Source organism: Pinus tabuliformis, chromosome 9, assembly GCF_031772625.1.
Source record: "Pinus tabuliformis cultivar Carrire ecotype Pingquan chromosome 9, CPIR1, whole genome shotgun sequence".
NCBI lineage: Eukaryota > Viridiplantae > Streptophyta > Pinopsida > Pinales > Pinaceae > Pinus > Pinus tabuliformis.
Window position 1 is genome coordinate 1,917,698,112 of NC_142307.1, and position 9,427 is coordinate 1,917,707,538.

Sequence of the window (9,427 nt, forward strand, 5' to 3'; positions counted from 1 at the left end):
CAATCAGTATAATTTCAAAAGTCAAGGGGTACCCACTATTATTGACATACCAAGAGACAAAATAAGAAAATAGATACTAAGGACAGTAGATTTGTCGGTCAACTCAACATAGAAAACTCATAGCAAGTCTCGGATGACAGCTACATCAAAAAGTACGTATGTGAGTAGCAAAGACAAGCGCAAACCACTAGAGACCATGAACACAAGTCTACCCTGGGACATCTTGTTGAGTCCCCCTGCTTTGGATTACAACATCGTAGAAGACAGAAAGAAGAATCAGGCAAACATATCTCTGTATGAGCTAACCAAAATCATCGATCATTGGGACCTTCTTCTATGTGCGCTTGGGCAGACCTCTACAAGTGATGCTACCTCTTCGAGCAAGGGAACATGTAAGTCTCCTGCAACACTCACATCCATGTTCAACATGCTCCATATGGAGGAGGTGAACTCACTCTCCCCACCTTTCCTGTTATGATTCAAAATATTCAATTTCAATGTCCACAACTGTTTGGTTGATTCTGGCGCATCATTCAATGTCATGCAACTCTCCATCGCTAAGAATATCAATGCCCAGTAGAGCAATATAATTGCACAGATCATCCAACTTGAAAGAACATGTATGCTAACAATTAGTGAAATCCGGGATGTGATGATATGGTTATCGTCCGATGGATGACTTCATCAATGCATTAACATTTTAATTGTGAACATCCCAGAATCATATGGCGTATTTCTCAGCAGAGACTGGTCAAGAAAACTGCAAGGATATTTTGCCACTGACTGGTCACATGTAAGCCTTAAGTACGAGGGAAGAAACAACCAGATCCAGGTGTTTTCAAAGAGATAAATGAGGCAAAATGTGACTTCGTTGAATGGAGACAATGAATCGTTGGCTTTTGTAGAACTTATGTTCAACAATTTCTTTTTGGAGACACATTTGGGGTCCTATCTTGAACAACCATCCCTGACCACACCAGACACACAATTAGGTCTCTTTCCATGCCCAACTGGTGAAAACAAAACTTGTACAATACATTGTAATAATAGTAGTAGTAGTGACACTAGTACTAGTGTGGAAAGCGGTCCTTGTCCATATGATATATGGACCATGTCCTTTGATGGTTCCGAAACACAGGAGTGCTCTGGAGCCAATTGTGTCTTAAAAGACCCGCTGCAAAGGAAACACTTAATCTCTAACTGCTTGGAGTTCGAGTGGACGAACAACACTGCTGAGTATGAAGCACTCATCTTCATCTTACAGAAAGCCATCAACCTCAGCATTGTTGTGCTAAAAGTGGTAGGTGACTCAGAGATCGTGGTGCGTCAGGTACGTAACACCATACACTGTGTGTCATCACGTCTTAAAAGTTATCAACAAGAGGTATGCTGGATGAACTCTCAATTCCAAGATTTCAATATTATTTTGTACCAAGAATACGTAATGCAGCTGCAAATGCCTTGGAAAACGCAACTTATAGGATGACACCGTTAAGGAATAGATTTTCTGTTGAAATTTTGTATAATCCATCTATCCCGGACAACATCACTAATTTACATGTTTTTTATGATGATCAAGAGATACTACATTCCATGGCTAACGCTGACATCTTGAAGGATGCAAAAATAGACGAGGACGAGCATGAGAAATCTCTATAGGACGCAGTTGATGTAAGCAAAGGCAACGCTATCCCCAAGGATGTGGTATCACTTGAGAAACTGTATGACTTGCAAAACCTCTTTCAAGGACCTCTCAATGTTAAAACTCACAACTCTACATTTTTACACGAACAGAGTAATCTCGGAACATATAAGGATCTGAATTTTGTGAATCTCGGTACATGTTGCACACCTCAAGAGTGTAACTCTTTCATCTGCCTCTTCAAGCAGCACCGGGTTGTGTTCACGTGGACGTATGACGACCTCAAGACATATGACATGTTAATCATCATGCACGTCATACCAATCAAGGAAGGGCCCAAGAATTTTCAACAGAATCTAAGGAAAGTTCATCCTTCGCTTAAGCCCCACATACAGAAAGAATTGACTAAGTTATTGGATGCTCGGATCATTTACAAAGTTTGGTATGCCACGTCGGTTTCCAATCTAGTCCCTATTAGAAAAAAGTTCGGGGAGATCACCTGTGTGTAGATTTCCGTAACCTCAATCATGCCTCGAACAATGAAAGCTACCCAATGTTGTCCATGGAGAATATACTACAAAAAGTATCTGGAGCAATGATTTTTTCTTTGCTTGATGGATTTTCAGGATACAACCAGGTTTTGGTAGCAAAGCCTGACAGACTTAAAACAACCTTCTGTATCAAGTGGGGTACGTTCGATTTTCGTAGGATCCCATTTGGAATTGTGAACACAGGCGCAACATTTCAATGCACAATGGACATCATCTTTCGTGGGCTCATCTGGCCTACCTCGATGACATAACAATCTTCTCAAGACAGTGATCAAACCGCATGTTCCATCTTAAGAAAGTCTTTGAGCAATGTAGAAAATATAGGATATTCTGGAATCGCAAGAAGACCATATCCGTAGTGTCCGAGGGAAAACCTACTTGGACACATCATTGCCAACAATGGGATCAAGTTAGATTGAGACAGATTTCATACCACCATGGAGATTCCTCACCCCGTGAACAAGAAAGCCATGTGTCTTTCCTGTGGAAGATCAACTTCCTCAGAAAGTTCATCTCTAATTATGTGCAGATTTTCAAAGCCATCCAAGAGATGATCATGAAGGACATAGTATATAGTTGGGGAAGAAGGAAAAGGACGCATTCTCTCATATCAAGCAAGTTATAGCAGAAGCACCCACACTATACAACCCAAACTTCAACAAATATTTCTTGCTCTATACTTTTTCTTCCGACACTTCACTCTCTATTGTGCTCACTGAGAAGGACGAGTTGAATAATGAGTGACCCATCTCCTTCATGAGCGTGAGCCTGCAAGGACCCAAACTCAACTATCGCGACATGGATAGATAAGCATATGCAATGTACGAGGCAGTGAAGCATTTCAAACCCTACCTCCTGAAGAACCTTTGCATTGTCTTTGTGCCACACCCGGCAATCAAAGAACTTCTTGTTCAATAAGAGTTGGGTGAAAGGAGGATGAACTGGATGATAGGATTGAAAGTGTATGATCTTGACATCAAGCCAATTCACACCATTAAGGGTCATGGTTTTTTCATACTAGCAATGGAAGCAGTACATGCGCAGGAGGAAGAAGAAGAGCTCACAGACTAGGAGAAAGAAATAGAAGTGTACAATGTCGAGCAAGACTCACCCACTTCACACGGAGACCCTTAGTATGCAAAAATGTGCCAGTACCTTGAGCATGTCATTGTGCCCTCTCATTTTCCTATGTGGCAGAAGGGGGCACTGCGCCTCAAAGCTCTATCTTACCAATTGGTACAAGGGGTTCTTTATAGAAAGCATCAAAGTGGTGTCTTCCTCAGGTTCCTCGAGGAAAAGGATTTAGAAAGGGTGTTACATGATCTCCATGACGGACCAGTCAGGGGACACTTCGCAAGTAACAAAACAAGGCACAAGGTCATGCAGGCTGGTTTCTAATGGTTTACATTGTTCAAGGATGAGCATGCCTATTCCTGCAAGTGTATGATTTATCAAAGATGCGCTAGCTAAAACTGAAGGTGAGCAACCACGTTGTAGCCTCTTGCAGTGGAAGAACCATTCCAGCAATGGGGTTTGGACATCATTAGGGATATTTTCCAACATTCATCAAAGAAACACCGCTATATTCTTACTACTACAAATTACTTCATGTGGTGGATAGAAGTAGTCCCGCTGAAATAAGTGAATGACTAGGAAGTCACTAGCTTCCTATAGCAAAACATCACCTCCAGGTTTGGCATTCCTGTATCACTTGTTTTTGACAATGCAACATATTTCTCTTCATTAAAGTTTTATGACTTTGCATTGAAAAATGGTATTGCGTTGAGGCATTATTCTAACTACTACCCACAGGGAAATGTTCTTGTTGAGTCTACAAACAAGAACCTCATCCACATTATCAAAAATGCCATTTACTCTAAACAACAAAACTAGCACTCTAGGGAATTCTCTATGGGATGACCGAGTAACACTTAAGCCTTCTATGAATAACTTCCCCTACTTCCTGGTATATTGTAAAAAAGCCATCCTCCATCCAAAAATCTACTTGCCTGCTCCCCAATTGTCCCAAGAATCCCAAGGGAACCCATGTCAGTTAGTTCAACGTAGGATGGACACACTGCAGAAACTACAGGAAGAAAGTATGAAAGCAAAAGAAAAAATTACACTCCCCCAAAACCATATAAAGAGATGGTTCAATAGAAAGTCTATAGGAAGTACTAGCTTAAGTGTGGGTGACTTAGTCTTGAAGTGGGACAAACCCCACTGCGACAAAGGCAAACACACGAAGATTGAGTGCCTGTGGATTGGTCCATTCATAGTCCATGAGAAGCTTGGCCAACACACATACCATCTTCAATCACTCGAAAGGAGTATTGACACTCTCCCTATCAATGGCGAAGACTTAAAAGGTTATTTTCAATGATCTGGGGCCGCGCCCTGCACTATGTACATAGGCTTTTCATTGCTTTCTATGTTGTTTTTGTTGTTGCTGTCTATTCTTTTTTTTCCTTACTGTCATGTTGTTTTTCTTTTGTAAATAAAGTGTTGCGCGGCACTGCGTTCTGGCTTCTGAATATGTATGTGGCTGAAGGTCAAAAATTCTTGTGACACTACAATGCTTGGCTAGTCTTGTGTCTATCTTCTTTTTGTTTGGTTGTATCTTTGGTTGATGACATCTTGATGGAAAATATGATCTGTCTGTAAGGAGAGTTTTGGTCAAAACCATGAACTTGTGTCCATCCTGGGAAACCTCATGCATGTACTCAGTCTTCTTCTCTCGTGTGTTCAAGCTTATCCAACTAGTATAAATGGAGAACGGGAAAATCTATATGAGCAAACCTAAATTAGAGGTATTTACATGCTTCTCTTATGGAACAACCTCTCCAGCTCTCAATAAGTCGGGATCCCTCTCTCACTCCAAAAATAAATAAGTTCCTATCACAGTTCTCTTTAAAAAATGACAAAGGTGAAAGAAGAGAAAGGCTTCTTGCGCAGATAGTTGAAGCAGGAAACTCCACTGGGCTACTATCCATCTTCGCTGGCAGTGGAGCAATTCTTTTGTTCATGTGTGAATCTACTAGGGTACTATCCAATCCTGCTAGCAACGGAGCAACACCATAGATTAAAACTTATACTCTGAAAATATTAATCTCGCGAGCTAAACTACCCTTCCCAATTCAAAACAATGTGATCTAGTTGAATTATATGTTGTTTTCAATTGTGTTGGTACAAGGTGAACCATGTTTGTCCACGGGGTAAGTGGGAAGCTGAAATGATCTGCACGATGAATCAATACTCCCTAAAAGACAAAGGCCCTACACTGTAAATGAACCACAACAAAGAAGTTGGTATTCAAACAACGTGTCACCAAGTGTTGTAGCAGCAACAACACCCTCCAAAATTTTGGCATGCACTATAATTTTGGAGCCTTCCTTCATTTTTCCTTTGATGGTTGCAAATACTTGAGCTCATTCCTTGAGATTTGTCAGAGTCTTTTCCACCCTTTTGCTTGCCCAACCAACTATCATCTTTGGCATGTTCATTGGTTTTTCATGCTCGCGATATTGTTTTGGTGATTCTGAAGGTTTGTCTTTGTGTCTTTGGGTTTTCATAGCTATGTGAACACCCATTGCACTCACACAGAAAGTTGTCAACACTATCACGCAAGTGGCATAACGGTCATCCAAAGCTCTATCCCAAGTGTTTCTCTTGTCACTTTCACCTCTAGATAGTCCCATAAAGGATCATTCTTTGCTATGTTCTCTCGCTGGTTAGTGTCATCATGTTATTGAAGTATGCTAAGTGTGTGATCACAATGTCAAGTCTTCAGGAGTCCACTTTCCTTTCACACTAAAGCCATTTTCCTAAAAATCTCTCGACGTAAAAAATCCACTTCACCAGACCTCGACTGAGCTGCACTGCGCAGTCTCAATCCTCAATGGTGCTACTCTATCTCCTAGAACTATGCAGTGCCTGAGGCTATCCTCTGGGCCAGTTGCACTGCGCAATCCCAGAAGTGAGCAGTTGTCTTCCTTCCTAGAACTACATAGAAAACTACCTCACAACCTATCTGAACTACGCATTCCCAAAGCACATTCATCGAGCCTCCTTCCTGCTTGTTGTAACTCCGCATTGTGTAGAGACCCAAGCTTGAACTACTCCTAAGAATTGCATAGAAATGTCCTCTTAGTTACCTTCCTCAGCTGGGACTCATTACTCTATAAAACTGTGCAGACCTGTCTTTTGGTCCCTCTATTGTCTGGATCTGTCTTCCTCTTCAAAACTGCACATAGGTGTCCCTCAGGGTTCCACCTTGTAGCTACTACTGGTGCCTATAATTGTGCAATTGTACCTCCTAGTGCCCTTTGCATAGTTTTCTCAGATAGTGAAGACTGTGCCCCAGGGTTCCTTTTCCAAGCCTGAGTTGTTCTTGGCATAATATTAGTAACCAATCCTCCCTCCCTGTCACCTGGAACTGTGTACTATGTAGTTGTTGGGCCCTCTCCCAGCCTGTCATCTATCACAGGCCTGTAACATAGAAAATAATGCATCATGCTAGACTAGGAGGTTTTGGATTTGATGTCATCCTATCATGAGTGATTGCAGGAATAGGTACACTGATAGATCATGGTGAGACGAAGGACATGATGAAGAAGGAGCACACATGCTATAAGACTTACTTGCAGCTGGATGAATGAACAAAGAACACCAAGCATCAAGAAAAAGGAACACATGCATGGAACCATCTTACAATACCAAGAGAATTGAAGACCTCGCAGCACCAAGCCATGCAAAGGAGAAGACAAAGTACACTCAAGAGTACATACATCACTTAGCAGTGCAAAAACTTGACATGGACACCACAACTTGCTAGTACATGTCAGTAGTGTCATGTCAAGTTGTGTCATGAGTTATCAAGGCGACATCACCATCATGGGCCATATCTTTTGTAACTAAATGTAATGAAAAGATGAATTCCAATGGACGCACACAAGAATTTTAAGATTCATGTCATTTGAAAAGTCATAGGAAGTTCAACAGTCATGAGGGTAGTCCAAGAGTCATAAGGGTCAAGCATAACCCTTGGCTATATATACTCCTCCCATTGTAAGATAAAGGACTTTTCACCTTGGCTACTCCAACATATCCTTGAGAGTAGACGATCAGTTCTTTGAGGAGCGAGAAGTGGCTCCAACATCCCACTACAGGGACTAGTGATGTATGGTGTAGAAACGTGTCTTGGAATTTTACTTAATACATAATCTTGTTAAGGCCAACATGTTTTCATGCATGTTTTATAGATGTTTGTAAGACTATTCTTTCAACATTTGTAATGCATGTTTGTTTCATGTGTAATAAGATAGTTCAACTATTTTGTTTGTTTATTACTTACATTGTTTAGAATGTGTTGTATTGGTTATCACCATTGTCTCATCCCTGTGGAATACTCCGTGGAATACTAGATAGACCACCTTTGTATTGGTTATCACCACTGTCACATCCGTGTGGACTATTGTTAGGTCCCCCATTACTATTTTCATTGTAACCCTTATTGTTATTATTGTGCCCCTATTGTCCCCATATTGTTATTATTGTGCCCCATAGAAGCCCACTATTGTTATTGTTGTGCCCTTATATTATTCTTGGTATGTCAGCTCTAATTATATTGTGACTCCTTAGACTCCTATATATAGAAAGGAGGTTTTTTCATTTGTATCATCTAAGAATTTCTCATTTTTGTAATGTAAAGGAGTTTTCACCCTCAAAGAGGCTGATTTTGAAGTTGTCGATCTGTCTCTTCTTCTATTTTGTGAGCTAGTTACATAACATATGGTATCAAGCCTTTGGATTCTAGGGTTTCGCTGCTCCAAACAGGCCATTGTGGAATTTTTTTCTCTAACTCTTTTTATATGACGTTTCAGAAGCTAAAATTAAAACCCATTTACATCAAAATCACGATGAACCTCGGGTCTTAATTTCATATCTTTACCCTCTATATGTTCGGAGATAGGATCCAAGGAATTTAGGGTTTTTGCGGGCTCCTGAATTATATATCAAATAGGTGACCTGGGGAAAATCATCATAACTTTCTCTCTGAGCATCATATTCAAATTGCATAAAGTGTTACAGACAGAGGAAAATCTTTAGTGTTTTGTATATTGGTTTTAGGTCCTAAGGTAGAAACAATGACACTTGGCACTCCGTACAAGTTCTCTCTACTGAACCAATCTATAATTAGGTCATCGTGGGAGATTTGGCATAGCTCCTCCTTGGAGAATCCAATATTGGTCATACTTGCGGGGTTGGAAAGAGGAATCAGAGGGCTACTGCAGGGTGAATTTGAGACTTTGGAGATCGGAAATTACATAGATACAATAGATTCAATATTGAGCTCCTACAAAATGAGAAAAGGTGTGTATTTTTTTTTAAATTTTTCCTAAGTTTGGTTTGAAAAATTAGTTTGAAGGAATTCAAAGGGCATAGTGAAGCATAATTATCATTAATTGATGCCCTGGAGAAAGAAAATGGAAACACATAGTAAGCAACCTGAAAGCTCTGTCATGACTCATGAAGAAGAGGAAGAAATACAACATGATATATCAAGATTATGAGACCAAGTGCAACAAAATTCACTCTCACAAAAAGTAACAGAAGCTAAGAAGGATGGTTTAAATAAAGGCGTGGAAACTAATATGGATGGCGTGGAAGCTAAGATCAATGGCGCAGAGGCTAAGATGGATGGTTTAAATAAAGGCGTGGAAGCTAAGATGGATGGTTTAAAGAAAGGCATGGAAGCTAAGATGAATGATGTGGAAGCCAAGATGGATGGTATGGAAGAAAAAGTTAAAGGCAACATGGAAGATTTGAAGACAAATTTGAAAAAGTTGCTACATGCAATGCTTACTAATGGAAAAAGGGTAGTAAAGGAAACACATGATGAGAACAAAATAAATGTTAACCATGATTTCATACACTCTAACGTTGGATTGAAGACCCACCATGTTCCAAATATCGATATGAGAAAGTTTGATGGCAAGGATCCCCCAACATGGATACCACAAATGGAGCAATATTTTGATCTCCATAATATGAAAAAAACACAAAAGGTACGCATTGCAACTTTATATTTGTAACCAAATCAATTTGTATGGTATCGATGGATTTGCTCTCGTAAACAAATTATCACTTGGGAAATTTTACCGGAAGAAATGATAACACATTATGAGGATACAAAAAGAAACACCTTTTTAGCCAATTGATAAATCTCAAACAA